A 20,910-nucleotide genomic window follows, 5' to 3' on the forward strand; every position below is an offset into this window, starting at 1 on the left:
CCTGCCCATGTTCTTTCTCTACTCTTTGAAGGTTTACCAATGGGTAATCCATAAAGTGGATAAATACAGGGGGCATTGTCTCTAGAGAGACAAAGATTTGCAGAACAAAACGTCTTTTTTGGCAGCCTGGGATCTTGTTTGCGGGTCAAAAGATCAAGGTGGCTTGGGTGAATTGAAGCTTTCAGTTCATAATGACTGCTTGTTGATGAAACATTTGCACAAATTCTATAACAAGACTGATTTGCCATGGGTCAAGATGTACTACTCTTCTGCTCTCCCACCTGCTAGAATAAGGGAGGATTCCTTTTGGTAGAGAGACTATTTAAAAATTCTTCCAGCTTTCAAACAAAGTGCCTCAATGTGATTTTCTTCAAGTACCACTCAAAAAAACTTGGCCACACCTTTTATTTTTGTAAGAATGAGGTAATCTCCATTAAGCAAGCTTTGCTTATGCCAGATGTTTCAGATCTTTTTCGTTAGCCACTCTCTGAGGAAGCACTGCCACATTTCTATCTCTTTCAAGCCCTGCTCTTGGATCTAGTGCCATCTGTGGATGTTGATATCTGGTCTGTATTTGGACATCATGTGACCACAAGGTGTCTTATGTGTACAATTCACTCATGAATTCTGGGAGCACAATACCTACTCTGAAGTGGATGTGGTAAAGCTGTTGTCAGCAGAAGCACAATGTTTTTTTTGGCTCCTAGTTCATAATCAAGAGCAATGTTTCAAAGAAAGAATTTCTTCATGGAGGATTATTCCTGTATTATGTGTGGTGAAGAAGAGTTGGAAATAGAAATCATATGTTCTTCTTCCGCCCTTTTGCTCACATGTGTTGGCAATAGCTTTGTCCCTCTTGGACACCTCCACTTCAAACTGATATTCGGAGCATACTTGCTAATCTTAAATTTGCTTTGAAGGAGCCTTTTTCATGGAGTTGATCATGTTGAATGCCTAGTCTATCTGGACTACCAGGAATGACTTCATCTTCAAGGGTATCCTCCCAGTCTCTACAGATGTAGTTCAAGGATGAGCTAGCTCTTATTTTTCAAAAGGCATCTAGGAAGTCTTATGTGGCTGGTGTCGTTGCCTATTCGACGGTACCTCGGAGAGGGATCCTCACGAGGGGGAGAAGAAGTAGGGGCCATCGGGCGGAGAGTCCTCGGGAAGGTGGTACGCGATTTACCCAGCTTCGGAACACCTGCACGATGACAGGGCCTACTGCTGCTTGTTTGGAATTATCTGGGCGCTTTCGCGTTGTTACAATGAGTTGTGGTTGTGCCTCTAGGGCTCCCACGATCCGGCTTATAAAGGCGTCAGGATCTAGGATTTACACGGAGAGTCCTAGCCGGAAGACAAGATGCCTAATTACGGAACATTACATTACCGTGCACGGCAAGGATACACCTTTTCTTATACGCCGTAATGGATCCGGATACTTCATGGGCCTTCACGGATCCGACTACCTGCATAGGTCGGTTGAGATCCGGTTCCTGTTCCTGGGCTGGATTGCATCCATCTTCTATCAACAACAATTGGGCTGCCCGATGGGCCATATGCCACCATCACCATCTGTGGGCCACCCGGGCTTGCCAGATCTAGACCACGTCGTTGATATATCCATAAAGTATACCCACGACAGCCGGCCTCAAAAACTGGATTATGAGATTCAGATAGCTACACTTTCTTTCTTTCTTTTCTTTGTTTTTTGTGCCTATGGCCATATAGATAGTTTTCTGTTGCTAATCTTTAGCAACGAATTTTTTGCACTTCTTTAAACTTTAAAAATACAGATTTTTCTCACTTCTTTAAACTTTAAAAATAAATAAGGGATATCTATTTTTGTGCCCCTGGTTTGTTTGTTAGTTGTGCTCAGTTTTCCCCAGCCGCTTAGTTTTTCCTCAGTTTTCCCCAAGCTCTTGTCTGAAACCCTCACAAGGACCTCGGACGGGAGGAATCCCGTTAAGTTGACCATTAGTGGGGCTGTTGTTGGTGCCCCGCAGTGGATACGTCTCCACTTATCCAGATCATCGTGGGACCCACAACTTGTCCAGGGATGCGCTAGAGGAATGCTACACCAAGCTCACCCACCTGGGGCCAGTGGCGGAGCCAACAGTGCCCCACCCTAAGATTTGGCCCAGCCCATATATCTTATGTAAAAAATAAAGGAAAAAATAAAAAAGCCCAGCCCAAGTAAGGTCTGCCCCACCCTAAAAAAATGGGCTGGATTCGCCACTGCCTGGGGCTGCTCATCCAAGGCATCCTGAACGCGTGCATGGGCCTTCCACCAGGCTTCCTCGTGGAGTACAACACCGACCGTAACTTCGACTTCCTCACGCCGCTGCGCTACTTCCCGGTGACGTCGGCAAAGGAGACCAACGGCATCTGTGCGCACGAGGACGCCAACCTCGTCACCTTCGTCCTACAGGACGATGTTGGCGGCCTGGAGGTCCTCGGCACCGATGGCTGGGTCCCAACGGGGCCCGTCGAGGGCACCATTATCGCCAACATTGGAGATATCGTGCAGGTTCTCAGCAACAATAAGTTTAAGAGTGCGACGCACCGGGTGATCAGGAAGCCGGGAGCGCACCGGCACTCACTCGCTTTCTTCTTCAACCTCCACGGGGACAGGTGGGCCGAGCCGTTGCCGCTCTTCGCTGGCAACGTCAGCGAGGTGCCAAGGTATATGGGGGTTCAAGTACAGCGATTATATGCAGCTGCGCATGAGGAACAAGACCCACCCGCCGTCAAGGCCCGAGGACGTCATCGACATCACTCATTACGCCATCTAGCTTGTAGAAGCTGAATCCCATGTGCAACCGTGCATTTTCGTTTCTTAGTTCTGAGGATAGAGTTGCTCTGTTTACTGATGGTCTGCAATGTCAGCTTGGGAGTTTGCCTTTTACTTGTTTAGAGCTGCCACTAAGCACAACTAAACCAAGAAAAAATTTATTCTTGCCCTTAATCCCAACTGTAGAGAAGGTTACAAGCTTGTGCTATGTACCTCAATTATGGAAGTAAGCTAAGAATGATGAATTATGTTCTTTCTTCCCTGCCCATATTCTTTCTCTGCTCCTTGAAGGTTTACCTATGGGTAATCAACAAAGTGGATAAATACAGAAGGCACTGTCTCTGTAGAGACAAGGATTTACAAACAAAACCCCTCCTTTGGCAGCCTGGGATCTTGTTTGCAGGTCAAAAGATCAAGGTGGCTTGGGTGTACTGAACCATTCAGGAAGAATGAGTGCTTGTTGATGAAACATTTGCAAAAAAATCTATAACAAGATAGATTTGGGTCAATATGGCTTGGGAAATGTACTACTCTTTTGCTCTCCCACCTACTAGAATAAGGGAGGTTTCCTTTTGGTGGAGAGACTGTTTAAAAATTCTTCAAGTTTTCAAACAAAGTGGCTTAGCGTTTTCTTCAGGGAAAATCCATCTCACTATGGCAGGATACATTCTCAACTATACCACTCATGGAAACTTGGCCACACCTTCTTCTTTTGTAAGAATGAGGTAATCTCCATTAAGGAAGCTTTGCTTATGCCAGATCTTTCAGATCTTTTTCGTTAGCCACTCTCTGAGGAAGCTTTGCCACAGTTCTATCTCTTCCAAGCCCTCCTCTTGGATCTTGTGCCATCTTAGGATGTTGATATCTGGTCAGTATTTGGAAATCTTGTGACTATAAGGTTTCTTATGTGTACAATTCACTTATGAATTTTAGGGGCACAATACCTGCTCTGAAGTGAATGTGGCAAGGTTGTTGTCAGCAGAAGCACAAGGTTTTTTTGGCTCCTAGTTCATAATCGGCTGAATACAAGAGCAATGCTTCAAAGAAAGAGTTTCTTCATGGAGGATTATTCCTGCATTATGTGTGGTGTTGTGGGTATACTTCATGGGTGTACCATCGACAGTACCTAGATCCGGCAAGCCCGGGTGGCCCACAGATGGTGATGTGGCATGTGGCCCATCGGGCGGCCCAGTTGCTGTTGATCCTGAAGGATGAAGTCCGGCCCAGGAGAAGGGAGCCGGATCCGACCGACCTCAGGAGGAACCTGGATCCGTGAAGGCCCATTAAGGAACCCGGATCCGGTACGACGTACAGAGGAAGGCGGATCCTTGATGTGCACGGCAAGACATTGTACCGTAGTTAGGCAAACCTGTATCCGGCTAGGACTCTCCATGTAAACCATAGATCCGTGCGCCTTTATAAGCCGGATCCCGGGAGCCCTAGAGGCACAACCACAACCCATTGTAACATCGCGAAAGCGCCCAGATAATTCCAGACAAGCAGCAGTAGGCCCTGTCATCGTGCAGGTGTTCCGAAGGTGGGTAAATCGCGTACCACCGTCCCGTGTGCACTCCGCCCTATGGCCCCTTCTTCTTCTCCCCCTCGTGAGGATCCCTCCTCCGAGGTACCGTCGATTAGGCAACGACAGTTGGCGCCCACCGTGGGGCCTGCGGCGTCTGGAGGCCGGAACCGGGAGGGTTCCGCCATGGGAAGCTACGACGACACCATCGTTGTGGGGCGCGTCCTTTACGCCGGAAACCTGCCATTCGTCCCTCCGGATGAGTGCTGGATTCCGGCTAAGACAAACCCCGTCAAGCTCTCCATCGTCCCAGTTGGCGGCATACACATCTTCATCGGGAAAACCGTCGATTCCGACGGAAACCCACTGGTAAGTAACGCTGACGCGACCGCCGCTGAGCAGGACGCAGTCGCGAAGATCCGACCTGAGATGCAGGAGCTTCCTAAGGAAGATTCCGCCTTGGATCTGGAAATTTCAAAGCCCACCCAATCCGCCCCTGGGCAGGAAATAACGGTGGAAGACCAATGCAGATCCGCCTGGGTCTCTCAGGTGTTAGAGAAGCAGAGGTGTCACTTCATACACTTCTTGGCTCATACCGTCGGAACTGCCCCTCAAGAAGCCGGAGCTGGTCCCGAGCAGGTTGAGGCACCGGAAAACAACGCTGCTCCGGATCAGGGCGAGCCTGTCGGAGAAAGCGGAACTCCGGGTGAAGAGTCGATTTTGGGGAACTTAAGCCCAATTTCCGGGGATACCCCCTCCATGGATACTGAAGAGTTCAACCGCAAGCTAGGGGAATACGGATACGGTGATCAGCTTGAAGTTGAATCCGCCCAGCCTAAGCAGGTACTCGCGACCTTGGCGGCGCTGGATCAACGTGAATCAGAAGATGAAAACACCCAATCCGACCCCCAGCCATCCCATCAAGGATCTCCAATGTCGCGGGAACGACCGCATGAGGAATTCCTGTCCCCTGAGGAGATGGTTGAACAAGCAGGCATGGATGCAATTTATCACTCGGATATCCTCAACAAACCCATTACTCCCGAAGACGCAGAAGCGCTAGAAGCCAAGAGACTGGAGATGCTGGCCACAGCCAAGAAGTTCGCCGACACCGCAGCCGCAATGCTTGATGAAAGGAAGCACGCCGCAGTTTTTGTGGAAGGCTTTATCCAGCGCGAGCAGGAGGTGGATGAAGGACTGGTAAAGGTCAAGGAACTCCGGAAGCATTGGGAAGACAAAATCGCTGAGGCTCAACAGGAGGTCGAAAAAATCCGGCGAGAAAATATAGCTCCCCGTAAGATCACCTTCGCAACTCCGACCGAGCAGCAGCCGTACGCCACTCCAAAGGACAATATGAAGAAGGCTGCGGAGATCTTGAAGAAAAAGGACGAGGAGATCGACATCAACTACGTCCGTACGCTTGTCGCTTCAGCAATGAAGCAGCAGAGCAAGACAGACACTTCGCGCAAGTTGGAATCCAACCCGGAGCATTGCGTCTCCACCGCGCAGAAGGACGCCTACGACAATCGCCATCGAGATGACGAATCGCAAACCGGATCCTCGAAACGCAGAAGGAAAACCAGAGAACACCCAAATCCAATCCCGATACCATCAAAGACGCCTCTGTCAGATCCAAGAAAGGGAAAGGACGCAATGTACTCTGGTAGGGACAAGTACCGCAACCCCTCTCCTCCGCCCAATGGATATCCGCATCCTCCACCCCCTCATCGTCGTAGTCCAGCGGGAAACACCAGGCCCCATGGACCTGGCGGAATTAATATCCGCGACAACGTGCTACCCTCAAGGAACAGGGCCAGGGAGCGAACGCCGGAACCTCGCCGGAGCCAGAACAATGACCGCGAGCCGGAGCACAGGAGGAGTCGGGACGAAGACCGCGACCCGGAACCTCGCAGAAGCCGGAACGACCAGGGCAGCCAGCGCCAAGGCGAAGGCAATCACCGAAGCCGGAGCCAGCATCGCGAGGGGCGATGAGAGTCTAATGGTGGAAGCAAAAAGTCGGATCGGCCCCCTCGCAGGTCTCCCTCACCACCACCAAGCGGTGGAGGCGGAGGTGGAGGTGGAGGTGGTGGCCGAAGATCTCGCTCGCGCTCACAATCTCCCCGCCACGGCTCGCGTGATGCGCGGGAACGCCTCAACGAATACAGAACTGACTACATCGGCCCGAAGTGCTTTGGCATGATGATTCGAGAGGAACCAAAGCCAAGGATGAACCTCAAGCTACCTGGAAACCTGAAGCATTATGATGGCACCGAAAGGCCGGATACCTGGATAGAGAATTAGTACAATGCAGTAACCTTCGCCGGAGGAACCCCTAATATCGCATGCCGCATGCTTCAGCTGTACCTTGTAGGTCCAGCCCGGATCTGGCTCAGCGACCTCGAGAAGAACTCCATCTTTTGCTGGTTTGACCTGAAGAATGCCTTCGAGAAACACTTCAGGGGCACCTACAAAAGACCTGCCACAGCAAGCGACTTACAAGCGTGTATTCAAAAGAAGGGAGAATCCTCAAGACACTTCCTCACACGATGGTTGGCATGCAGGAACGAGTGCGAAAATATCGACCACACCACTGTTATGTACGCCTTTATTGGTGGACTGCAGAGAGGAGGGTTGTTGAGGCATAAGCTCACTTGCTTGGCTAACGCAAATAAGCTAACTTTGGATGACATGATCTCCATTGCCAGTGATCATACTGCCGCCGATGATCTCGCAGCTACAGCAATCCCCCTACACCAACAAAAGAAGAACCGTGATAACGGTAACAGCAGCGGCCACAAGAGGAAGAACCCCCTGATGACCAGAAGAGTGGCGGATCTGAGATGGTCGCCATAGCATTCCAACGTGGAGGTCCAGGAGGCGGAAGAGGACGCGGCCATGGGGGCGGAGCCGGCAGGGGCCAGCAGCATGGCACTGAAGTCACAGGGCTGCCGGATCCCGCACCCCGCAAACCTACGAGGAGTACAGAGACATGCCCTGCCTAGCCCACCTGGATCCGGCTACGGGGAAGTCCACTCACACCAACCGCAACTGCAAGTGGGTCAATGATCTGAAAAACGACCCGGAAGCAGGATACAAGCGAGCCCGGAAGCACCGCCCACGCGGCAAAGGAGGCAAGGGCAAGAACAAGGACAAGGAGGAGGACAGTTCTGAGGCGATGGACGAGGATGATAACTCGCCGGATCCCAAAGCAGGGTCCGCAGGTAAATCCAACCCCTTCGAGAAAAAGAGTGTGGGCGCATACCACACCTTCCTCGGAACCCCAACAGTCCGCGCTACCAAGTCCGCTTTCCGGATCCTGAACGCCACAGTTCCGGCTGTGCCGCAGTATGTCAGGTGGTCGGAAGTCCCGTGCACATTTGATAGGCAGGATCATCCTACCATTGTGCCAAAAGAGTGCTACGCCTGGGTTGTAAGTCCCCACATAGACGGGTATGACTTCTCCAAGTGCCTCATGGATGGCGGAGCCAGCTTGAACATCATGTACATGGAGACTCTAGAGCGGATGAACCTTACCAAGGAACAGCTTAAACACAGCAACACTGAGTTTCACGGCGTGGTTCCGGGTAAAAAGGCGAACTCCCTCGGCAGCATCACACTTCCCGTGGCCTTCGGCGATGTTCACAATTTCCGCGAAGAGAAGATCACGTTTGAAGTTGTGCCCTTCAAGAGCTCCTACCACGTCATCTTCGGCAGGCCCACCTACCACAAGTTCCACGCAAGAGTGTGCTACATCTACAACAAGCTCAAGATTCCGGGTCCCAATGGTATGATTACCGTATCCGGAGACTACAAAAAGGCTCATGAGTGCGAGTTAGGCGAAGCCGCCTTCGCAGAGTCTGTGATATCTGGAGAAGAGCTAAAAGGCTACAGAGCCGCGGTGGATCCGGCTGAAATGCAGACCACCAAGAAGCAGATCTCTGAACAGAAAAATTCCTTCAAGGCCGCGATAGAGACCAAGAAAGTCAACTTCAAGGAAGGAGACACCACCAAGCAGGTCTCAGTCGGAGCCAACATGGACCCCAAATAGGAAGGCGCGCTCGTCGAGTTCCTCCGCGCTAACATGGATATCTTCGCATCGCAGCCTTCTGACATGTCCGGAGTACCAAGGGAACTCGCCGAGCACTACCTCAACATAAACCCGGGGGCTAAACCGGTGAAGCAAGCTATGCGACGCTTTGGAGATAAGAAGCGCCGCGCCATAGGAATGGAATTAGCAAAGTTACTAGAGGCAGGTTTTGTAATAGAAGTTATCCACACTGATTGGGTCGCAAATCTCGTCCTTGTACCCAAAAAGAATTCTGAAATACTAAGAATGTGCATCGATTACTCTGGCTTGAACAAACATTGCCCGGAAGATCCGTTTCCCCTGCCGCGCATTGACCAAGTCATTGATTCGACGGCAGGGGCGGAACTTCTGTGTTTTCTTGATGCGTATTCCGGGTATCACCAGATCCGGATGAAGGAGTCCGACCAAAAGGCGACCTCATTCATCACCCCATTTGGTACTTACTGCTATGTTACTATGCCTTTTGACTTGAAAAACGCAGGTGCCACCTACCAACGTACGATGCAGCGGTGCTTGAAGGACCAAATTGGCCGGAACGTGCACGCCTACGTCGACGACATCGCGGTCATGACCCGGAAAGGATCCGACTTGATCAGCGACCTCACAGAAACCTTTGAGAATCTCCGACGGTACAAGATGATGTTGAATCCGCTGAAGTGCGTCTTTGGCGTACCAGCTGGAAAACTCCTTGGCTTCATTGTCTCTAACAGGGGCATCGAAGTTAACCCGGAAAAAATCAAGGCAATCCTGTGCATAAAAAGGCCAACTTGTCTCAAAGATGTGCAACAACTAACTGGTTGTGTCGCAGCAATCAGCAGGTTTGTTAGCCGTCTTGGCGAGAAGGCACTACCCCTGTACAAGCTATTGAAGAAAACAGACAAATTTGTCTGGGATGAGGCAGCAGATGCAGCACTTCAAGGGTTGAAGGAAATACTCACCTCCCCACCTATCTTAGCAGCTCCAGGAGAGTCAGAGCCTATGCTCCTTTACCTGGCAGCTACCAACAGAGTCATCAGCCTCGTCATCGTGGTGGAGCGACAGGAAGAAGGTCACGAGTATGGAGTCCAAAGGCCAGTCTACTACATTAGCGAAGTGCTTACGGAGTCCAAACAACGCTATCCTCACTTTCAAAAGCTAGCTTATGGAGGTTTCCTAGGCAGCAGGAAGCTGAGACACTACTTACAGGAGCATCCAGTAACAGTCGTGAGCAAGGCTCCGCTGTCAACGATTCTCAACAACGCTGACGCAACGGGACGCACAGCAAAATGGGGCATTGAATTATCCGCCTTCGATATCAACTACAAAGCCAGGACTGCAGTCAAGTCTCAGGTCTTGGCAGATTTCATCGCAGATTGGACAGAAGCTCCGGATATAAATTTGGAGCCGGAACCAGAGACATGGGTTATGCACTTCGACGGATCCAAGCAGCATCAAGGCTCAGGAGCCGGAGTTACCCTGAAGTCCCCTACCGGAGAAGAACTGCAGTACGTCCTGCAGATCCACTTCGAAGCTACAAACAATATGGCGGAATACGAGGCTCTTCTACACGGACTGCGCATTGCTAAGGAGATAGGGATCAAGCACATCATATGCTGCGGAGATTCCGACCTGGTGGCACAGCAAGTTGCCGGAACCTGGAACGCCAGAAACTCCGTCATGGCGGCTTACAGAGACGAAGTTGACGAGATCGCCAAATGCTTCCTCGGATACAAAGTCAAGTACGTCAGAAGAGACAATAACACAGCGGCAGACATGCTATCCAAGCTCGGATCCGGCAGGAAACCAATTCCGCCTGGCATTTTCCTAGAGCATCTCCGGATACCCTCGGTGAAGGGCGCTAACCCGGAAAACCCAGAGGTGGCAGTATCTCCGGCTAGAGAAGTGATGGCTATCATTCCGGCTTGGACACAGCCTTACCTGGACTATCTCATTGATCAAAAGTTGCCGGAGGACGAGGTCCTTGCACGACAGATCATCAGACGAGCAAGATCCTACACAATTGTTGATGGACAACTCTACAAACGAAGTGCGACAGGGGTGTTTCTCAAATGCGTCTCTAATCAAGATGGCATTGAAATCCTCAGAGAGATCCATGCAGGTGATTGTGGGCATCATGCCGCCTCCAGGTCACTCGTTGCAAAAACTTTTCGGTTAGGTTTTTACTGGCTTACAGCTAAAGAAGATGCTGATAAAATAGTCAAGACCTGCCGAGGTTGTCAGTACTACGCTACTCAACCAAACGCTCCAGCCCAAGAGCTAAAGACCATACCTATCACCTGGCCGTTTGCGGTCTGGGGGCTCGATATGGTTGGTAAGTTAAAAAGATCATCTCCTGGCGGTTTTGAATACCTCCTGGTCGCTGTTGACAAGTTCAGTAAGTGGATCGAGGCAAAGCCAGTGAGAAAAGCCGACGGTGCTACGGCACTAAAATTTGTCTGCAGCCTCGTGATGAGATTCGGCATCCCACACAGCATAATCACAGATAATGGCACAAACTTCGCACAGGGAGAATTGAAGGATTATTGCGAGACAGTAGGGATTCGACTGGACCTTGCATCTATGGCTCTTCCACAATCCAATGGTCAGGTCGAAAGGGCTAACGGTCTCATATTATCAGAAATTAAGCCACGCCTTGAAGAACCGCTGCGACGAGCAGCTGGAGCTTGGGCTGACGAGTTGGAAGCTGTCTTGTGGAGTTTGCGAACTACCCGTAACAGGTCAACGGGATTTACCCCTTTCTTCCTGGTATACGGATCCGAAGCCGTGCTCCCCTCCGACATCATCCACGATTCACCGCGAGTTTCCGCCTATGACGAAGAAACAGCTGACGAGGCCAGACAGCTATCTGTGGACCTGATCGAAGAAGCTCGGAACTTAGCTGACCAGCGTTCCACCATCTATCAGCAGAAGCTCCGACGCTATCACAGTCGTCGAGTTCGGAACCGCTCTTTTATGGCCGGAGACCTGGTCCTCCGCCTTCGGCAGGTGAAAGACCATAAGCTGCAATCTCCGTGGGAAGGACCCTTTGTCGTTAGCAAAGTGCTTCATAACGGGTCATACTACCTTGTTGATTTCCGGGAGCTGAAGGACAGACCTGCTAACTGGTACCGGAAACGCAAGCGTGAGGATCCGGATGACATCTACGACGAGACAGACCGCCCTTGGAACATTGCGCAGCTACGTCCTTTCTATACTTAGCATAATTTTTTAAGTTACATACTCTGTAATAGTTACACATGATCAATGAAATAAATCTTTTGGTTCACTCTCTGAGTCTTTTACCTCCTTTACTTGTTCATTTTTTAGATCGTGTATGTTTTCCGACTAAAACCGCAGAGCTGGATATTTCCGCCTAGGCGTGTATAAAAGTTGTGATTTTCAAAATTGTCCTTTAGGACGTAAGCTTAAGTTTTCTGATGGAGGTGTTTTCTGTTGCGAACTCGTGGATTCCTAGTAGCGATTTCCGGCACCTAAGCTGGGGGCTTGTTTCCGCGGTTATTGACGGATTGCCATTGGGCTTCATCGCCGCTGGCGAGTGCTTCCGGCTAAGGTCTTCCGGCTCGCGGAAGGTCAAGCGAGCAAGCCGGAAAACAATGAAAATCAGCACTTGCTTTCCGACAAAAAACGAAACATGCAAATAATATTAAAGGATAGCAGGATAAGTGTTTCCGCCCATGCATAACTGTTTCGTCCCTAGCTACTTAAGAATTTAAGTTATATTACAAACCCACTCTGGGGCCAAAATGATGCAACACTGTTTCATTGTTTCACAGGAACTCTACTCGGAGTCCTCCTCCTCATATTCCACACAAGCGGAGCCATCACCATCGCCGTCACCGGAGCCGATGTCGGAGTCTTCGTCGGTGCCTTCTTCGGAAAGCTCCACGCTTGACCCGGAACCTTCTGCATAGTACTCCGGCTCACCTTCCTCCTCTTCCGCATCGGAGAAGCCCTTGGGCAGATCATACTTGTGATACCAGAACGAGTGGTTAACTCGCCTGACAGACAGCTGATCAAACCCTTTGGTTTCCGCAAGGATGGCGCGCATATTGGCACCCTTGGGAGTGTCGCGCGCAATATCCGCGAAGTTTAGTGAAGGGAAGTGTGCCTTGCAGGTGGCTAAGACCAGGGAGGCGACTCCGCGAGCGGAAGACTCCTGCCAGTCCTTGATGAACTCCGGCACTTGCTGCATCAGCTTGGTCATCGTATCAATCACTGAAGTTTTGGCCCTCTTCAAGGACAGGGTTTTGGCGATTCCGCGACATGCTGCGAATAGCGCGTCGATGGAACTCTGCGCTTCATCGTATGCTTCCGTCCTCTTGAGGGCTGATTCTTTGTTCCACTCAAAGCCAAGGCTTGCTGCGAAAAATTGTGGATCAGTTCCTCCGCGAACAAAGCAACGTGTGGTGCAGTCAGAATCACAACAAAGGAAAAAATGCTTACGGAAGATCAGCTTGTCAATGGCTTCCGCCTCCGCTTCTTGGACCTTGCTTTTGGTCACTAAGGTCTTCACATTCTGTTGGCTCTTCTTCAGCTTGTCAGTCAATTCCGCCAAGTCGCGGGTGTGCTTCTCGGAGAGCTCCCTCCTCACCAAGTTCTCCTTGTCGGAGGATTCTTTGATAAAGGCTTTGAGGGATTCATTCTCCGCCTCGAGCACCTTGACTTTGGCGGATAGGTCATCAAAGGCGGAGTGCTTGGCATTTTCCTCTACGGGCGGTCACACAAGTTATGCATCATGAAAAGATTATGGCAGGATACAAATCCAATTCGTAGTTCTTACCATGGAGGCGGGTCTCCAACTGCTGGATAGCCTTCTGGCTATTTCCCGCGTTCTGGCGCAGCCCCTCTATCTCCGTTATTTGCTCAAGCACGTGAACGCGCAGATCTTCATGCAGCTTCCGTGTGTTCTGAGAAGCAGACAGGAGTTAGCCGGATATTTAAAAATTCTGGGGGCTGGCGAGGAATTCAAAGTCTTGGAGGTATAAAATTTTAAAATTCCGCCTAAGGTACATATTAAAGAAAAGCATCGGCTAACATATGTTACACGGAAAAATGTCTAACCCAATGCTTGGGGGCTAGTGTTACCTGGCGCACGTTCTTATGCTTGGCAAAGAAGACCTTGAGATCACTCTCAAGGTCGGAGATCTCCTGCATTTCTGTATTTGCAGGTCCCCACACCTGGTCCATCATGGCGGAAACTTTCGCGTGGCGTTGTGCGAGGTGAGCCTTTTTTAGAGTCGGAAATAGCTCAGGATTGGTTTGCGGTGTGCCAGTCGCATGGATAAGCTGCACCTTCTGCTCGTATTGTTCTGGCGTAGGTCCGGCGAAGGCGGCACTTGGCTGCTCAGGCGGAGGCGCAGAGGAGGATGCGCCCTTGCCGGAATCTCCATGGCCAGCGGGGTCTTCAGGGAGGTCATCGATGTTGATGACGTCCTTGGGATCCGGCTTGGTGGCGGAGGAGGCTTTGGGCGGAACCTCCACCTCCGGCGTGACGGGGATGGAAGCCGGAGATGGCTTGACCTTCTTCTTGAGGGCTCTTGGGGCCTTGGGGGGCTGGCTTCCGGAACTTCTGCAAATGAAAAAAGCATAATAACTAAGTAAGGGCTTGCTCGTGAAAACAGAAGAATTTGAATTCCGGAAATCGAGCATTCACCCGGAAGGCTTGAAGAACTGCTGGATGTCGGGTTGGCCTCTGTTGCTGGTGTCAATAAGCTTGAGGCGCTTCTTCTCCGCCTCTGCCTTCCGAGTAGCCACAGTGCTAAGCACTTCGCGGGCGCGTTTGGCTACAGGGCTGGAGGGAGCAGCCCTCTTCCTCTTGGAGGGACGCGGAGCCTCGGGAGCTTCCGCCTCTGATGCGGCTTCTGGATCCGTGTTGCCCATAGAAGGGACCCGGAGAAGGGTTCCGAGTTCACCTTCCTCGAGGGCCTCGAGCTAAGTCACAGGGCCAACACTTCGAAAAAAATTTAAGTACAAAGGAAACGATGGTTAAGTCAAAATAACATACCGCGGTCCCGGAGCCATTGATGTGAATATCCTTGTTACACACGTGAACGTGAAGTTCACGCGGAATTTTGATGAGGAGCCGGATCCTCTTGTCGATGGAGTCGGCGGAAAGGTTGTCCTTCGTGGAGCGCATTGGATCGTCGCGCCCTGTATAGTGGAACATCAAGCGGTCCCGGTGCTGAAGTGGCTGGATCCGCTTGGTGAACCAAGACAGGGTAAGGTCCTTCCCCGTCAGCCCCTCCTCCGTGAGCTTGCAGATCCGCCTAACAGCGCGGGTTATCTGAGGAGACTCGGAGAGATGCGGGCAATGTGTCCATGCCAGAGTTTCGCTGGCAGGGCTGTTCTTGAAGGGCGGCAGCCTCCTTTCGCTCGCCGGGTCGGAGACGTCCTTCAAATAGAAGAAGCCCCCTGACCAATACTGCGCGAATTCATGGCGGTCGGTTGGAGGGTAGACGCGGCCTGGGCGGAGCATGAAGGTGATGGACCCGCATGTCGCCAATTCGGAGGTCTGGCGGATCTTCTCCTTCTTGACGGAGAAGTAGTATTGGAAAAGGGAGAGTTCGGGAGGTACCCGGAGATGGCCCTCGCAGAGAGTAACATGGTTGCTGATCGCTAACACGCTGTTCGGTGATATGTTGTGGGGCTGGAGCCCATATACCTTCATGATTTCCAAGAAGAAATCCGAAGGCGGAAACGAAAAGCCTCGTTCCACCAGCGCCTTAGTCAGTACCATCTCGCCGTCTTGAGGGGCTGGAGCCAAGGAGTTCGGAACTGTTCGCCAGCTTCCGGGTTGCAGGAAACCTTCCGCCTCCAAGTTCTTCAGCTCCATTTCAGTGGTGGTGCAGGGCCACCATTTCCCTTTGGATTCTGAGTCTCGCTGACGAGCCTTGGATTTCTTGGCGGCGTTTTCTTCCTCCTTCTGCTCTGCCTGCTCCGCCCCGGAGGCTTTCTCCGGGTTAGCGGAAGTACCCTCGGCGTCCTTACCGGAATCATTAGTGGGATCCAGTTGGACTGGGACGAAGGGAGGAGGGGCGGAGGAGAGGGGCGTTGCCATGATTGGCTCAGAGGTTGGAGGCGGAGTCGCAGAAGAAATCTAAAGAAAAAGAAGTCGCGGAAAAAATGACTTAGCCGGATCCACATCGTCATCCTAAGGATCGTCCCTACCAACTACGACGAAGGGTTGAAGCTCGAGAACTCACCGTGATGGATTCCGCGGTGGTCGGAGTCGCCGGCGATGAGGATTTTGCATGGTGGCTCGCCGAAGTTAAGAACTCGATGAACTGTGCGGTGGTTGAAGTCGCTCCGGTGAGACTCCGGCGGGTTTTCCGGCAGACTCCGGCACGGCGGAGGAGGAGCCCGAGGGCGGCGCTTCGCAGAGAGGTGAAAGAGGGGGTGAATGTGCTGTTTAGGGTTGACGGTGGATATTTATAGGCCACAGGGAGGAGATTCGTGCTCCGCATCCTGTGGTCGGAACGCAAGCGTCGCGCCGTTGGATGCGTGACACGTGTCCAAACCCTAAACGGTAAAAATGGCTAAGGATAAGTTACCGCGCGAATCGCGCGAAAATGGCGCCAGAATTGGCGGAACCGTTTGAGTCTTTTAAAGATTCCGGGTAATCGCACGAAGATAAGCAGTTCTCGTTCGCAAGCAGGGGAGTAACCCGGAAACATGTCTTGAACTGTCGATGGATGAAGTCCCGCAGGATGAAAATATTTTCCGACTAAAGGTTGAGAAAGAAGAAAATGTGAAGTTGGAGTTCTTCAAGTTTCCTCGCGTTACCAACATTGCCGGAGACCATAAGGCGTCAACAAGGCGGAAACAAGAGGTGAAACTCGGAGAACTCTGGGGGCTACTGTTGTGGGTATACTTCATGGGTGTACCATCGACAGTGCCTAGAGGCCCACAGATGGTGATGTGGCATGTGACCCATCGGGCGGCCCAGTTGCTGTTGATCCTGAAGGATGAAGTCCGGCCCAGGAGAAGGGAGCCGGATCCGACCGACCTCAGGAGGAACCCGGATCCATGAAGGCCCATTAAGGAACCCGGATCCGGTACGACGTACAGAGGAAGGCGGATCCTTGACGTGCACGGCAAGACATTGTACCGTAGTTAGGCAAACATGTATCCGGCTAGGACTCTCCATGTAAACCCTAGATCCGTGCGCCTTTATAAGCCGGATCCCGGGAGCCCTAGAGGCACAACCACAACCCATTGTAACATCGCGAAAGCGCCCAGATAATTCCAGACAAGCAGCAGTAGGCCCTGTCATCGTGCAGGTGTTCCGAAGCTGGGTAAATCGCGTACCACCATCCCGTGTGCACTTCGCCCTATGGCCCCTTCTTCTTCTCCCCCTCGTGAGGATCCCTCCTCCGAGGTACCGTCGATTAGGCAACGACATGTGGTGAATATGAGTTTCAAACTAGAAATAATTTGTTCTTCTTCTGCCCTTTTGCTCACATGTGTTGGCAATATCTCTGTCCCTCTTGGACACCTCCACTTCAAACTGATATTTGGAGCATACTGGCTAGTCTTAAATTTGCTTTGAAGGAGCCTTTTCATGGAGTTGATCATGCTAACTGCCTGGTCCATCTGGAATACCAGCAATGACTTCATCTTCATGGGTATCCCCCCTAGTCTCTATAGATGCAAGAAAAAGTTCAAGGATGAGCTAGCTCTTCTTTTGCATAAGGCATCTAGGAAGTCTTATGGTGGCCTCCAAAACTGGATTTAGAGAATCACTTAGCTAGACTGTATTTCTTTATTTTCTCTCTTTTTTGGGCCTATAGCCCTATAAATAGTTTTATGTTGCTAATATTTAGCAACTATTTTTTGTACTATTTTTAAACTTTGAAATTTAATAAATATACACAGTGGGAAACCCACTGATCAGCCTCATAAAAAATCATGGCAGCGAGGCTAAAACTCACTAATAAGTGCATTTATGATAAATAAATTTGAACACTGAATGATTCACATATTATAATAAATAAATTGGAACATCAGATCATCCAAAAGAGTATGCATGCACCAAAATACCCCTACCTGGGAGCAGATAATGAGGAGTAATTACTTTCTACCCCTCTGTCAAGGTACTCGGCTAGTTTTCCGCTGATTTTGAGTTGGTACTCCTTGGACTGCTATTGGAGTAAGAGCGCTCATGAACCGGTCGATCGGTCAAAATGGATGGCTTATATCAACTTTGGGGTACTGTAAAAGTCCTCAAACATTATAGTGCTCTTTTTGAAGCATGATCTCGAGTGCTCTAGGAACTTAAAATTGATTATTTGTGATTTTGAACAGAGGAAATGATGTATGTTTTGGAGATGCTTAGGAGGTGGAAGATCAATATGCACAACTTTGTGATTGTGATGCTGGTGTTCGTTTTCCATTTGCATACCTTGGTATTCATATTCAATATCAAAAATTGTGAAACTATAGTTGGAATGGGCTGGTGAATAGAATAGAGAAGAAGGCAAGATGTTGGAAAGGCCAAAACCTCTCTTCACGAGGGAATTTCATGCACACATTTTTGTTATTCTTTTTCAGGTGCTAGTAGGTGTAGGAGACTAGATTGTATCGGGCTAGTTTTTTTTACATAATTGTACAATTTTTAGTTTTATTTTTTTGACAACATGACAACTTAAAACATAACGACCTTGTAACTAGATGGAGTATGTTGTGCAGTCCAAAAGAACAAGGATTTATTCAAAGAAAAAAAGAACAAGGATGAGTAGGTCACGGGATTTAAGTATTAAGAATGAGAGAATGACTTTTTAGGTTACTCGGTGAGGAGGTGGTTTGGCATGAATTAGTTAGGAATAATAATTTGAGCGGCAAACCTTTTCTTGGATCTCTTGGAAGGCTGGAGTTTCGCAAAAAAAATTGTCGGCCTCATGAAGGTAAATTCATTACTATATCAAATTAGCTCGTTTGTGGTCTGTAGTAAGCAGATGTTCAATTTGGAGAGAAAAAATTGTTAGGGCATCAATAACTAAAGTTTCCACATAATTTCAACATCGATGGCATAAGCACATGCATGTTACAGAGTTGTTGGGCGATGGAAACCCTATTTGTTCATTTCACTGATCTTAGTTGGCTAGGATATAACTCAGTAGACCATTGTCTACTCGTTTGGCTACAATTCAATTAAGGTCCAATTAGTAGCTCACGTGGAGGTTAACCATGTCTCGGGCTGTAAATTTTGGTTGATTAGTCACTTGCATGTGATATCGGGCCAGACTAGTGCGAACGAGAAAAGCACCTTCGCGCAGACCTGTTAAAAACACTAGGATTGGTGTTTCTGTGGAACTAGGCACGACAGGCACTAGCGGAGAGTGTAGGGATTCGTAGCATAGAAAACAAAAAATTTCCTACCGCACGAATAAATAACAAGACAAGATCTAATCTAGTAGATGGTAGCAACGAGGTGAAGATCAACATATGTTCGAAGATCGCTAAGCATTAACGAGATAAATCTCGTGGTGGATGTAGTCGATCACTTGTCGCTTTCAAAAGCGCGTAGAAGATCTTGATGGTGCCACAATCGGGTAGCACGTCCGCACTCGGTCACACGTACGGTGTTGATGAAGACGTTCTTCTCCCCGTTCCAGCGGGCAGCGGATGTAGTAGATCCTCCTCGCAATCCCGCCAGCACGACGGCGTGGCGACGGTGGTGGTGGAGATCTCCGGCGGCGCTTCGTCGTAAGCACCACGGGAGAAATAGGAGGAGGGATTAGCTAGGGTTTGGGAGAGAGGGGGAACTTGGGGTGCCGGCCTGGGAGCCCCTTGGTGGTGCGGCTGGATTGGTGTGTTCAGCCCCCTCCCTCTCCTCCTCTATGTATAGGTGGAAAACCTAGGGTTCCCCCAAAAACCACTTTTGATTCCAACTCCCAAACTTACCAAAGTTGGAAACCTAGATGGAAAGGGATTTCTCCCTTTCCTTCTTCTATGGCCGGCCAACAAGGTGGATTCCACCATGGAATCCACCTTCCCACTTGGTGGGTTGGCTAGGGCGGGCGGGACTCTACCTGCCATAGTGATTTACTCCGGACGATTCTAGAATCTTCTACAACCTTCCATAAATGCACCAGACCATTCCCAAACTTGGAATGTGACTTTCTATATATGAATCTTATTCTCCGGACCATTCTGAAACTCCTCGTGATGTCCTGGATCCCAACCGAGACTCCGAACAATATTCAAACTCCATTTAATATTTTATATCTACTTAAAATGATATTGAACCTTAAGGGTGTCACACTACGGTTCGCGAACTATGCAGACATGATCGATACTCTTCTCCGAGCAATAACTAATAGGGGAACCTGGAGATCCATAATAGCTTCCACATATTCAACGATGACTTCGTAATTCAAAGAACCATTTACATACGATACTGATTCCCTTTGTCGCGCCGATATTTTACTTATCCGAAGTTTGATCATCGGTATCTATATACCTAGTTCAACCTCGTTATCGATAAGTACTCTTTACTCGTACCATGATATGACATCCCTTGTGAGCCAGTCACATGCTTGCAAGCTAATTGGATGACATTCCACCGAGAGGGCCCAGAGTATATCTATCCGTCATTTGGATGGACAAATCCCACTATTGATCCACATGCTTCAACATATACTTTCCGAACACTTAATGCCACCTTTATAACTACCCATTTACGAAGTAGTGTTTGATATCATCAAAGCATCCATCCGGTGTAGGTGATTAACATGATCTCATGGTCTAAGGATTAGGTTACTATGTATCTTAAAGCTTGAAGCAAAACGAACTTAACGACTTGATCATATGCTACGCTTACTATGGATGTATGTCCATCACATCATTCACCTAATGATATGGTCTTGTTATTAATAACATCCAATGTTCATGATCAGGAAACCATGATCATTTATTAATCGACAAGATAGTTTAACAAGAGGCTTACTAGGGACTCCTTTATGTTTACAAAACACACAAGTATTAATGTTTCCGGTTAATACAATTATAGCATGGGATGTAAACATGTATCATAAACACTAAGATGTAACAATAAACATTTTTATTATTGCCTCTTAGGCATATCTCCAACAGTCTCCCACTTGCACTAGAGTCAATAATCTAGTTTACATTTGTAAATATATAACACCTTGGCCTTCTGGTTCTTATCATGTTTGCTTATGGGAGAGGTTTCGGTCAACGAATCCGACATTCTCAAAAACGTATGTATTTTGCAATTCATTTGCGTCTCTACGCATCACTCAGTTTTTCACTATGACTCTAATATGGATGTATCTAGACACATTTTAGTTCTAGATACATCCATATTGAAGTCAATTAATATGAATCGGAGGGAGTACCAATATTGTCACATACAATATAGTTTCATAGTTCTGACACTACCGGAACTACACAAAGTTCTCAAAGAACTCCTCGACTCAAACAACATCGGTCATTCTCAAAACAATGAGATACTCTGCCTTCATTTGTAGAATATGTCACAATATTTAGAAC

The 20,910-nt window shown here is 49.3% G+C and overlaps 1 pseudogene; it reads left to right on the top strand.

The window, feature by feature from the left end:
* Nucleotides 1-2,260: 2,260 nt before the first annotated feature.
* Nucleotides 2,261-2,826, top strand: LOC127330828 (1-aminocyclopropane-1-carboxylate oxidase 1-like; annotated as a pseudogene).
* Nucleotides 2,827-20,910: the final 18,084 nt, after the last annotated feature.

Source organism: Lolium perenne, chromosome 2 (assembly GCF_019359855.2).
Source record: "Lolium perenne isolate Kyuss_39 chromosome 2, Kyuss_2.0, whole genome shotgun sequence".
Classification (NCBI taxonomy): domain Eukaryota; kingdom Viridiplantae; phylum Streptophyta; class Magnoliopsida; order Poales; family Poaceae; genus Lolium; species Lolium perenne.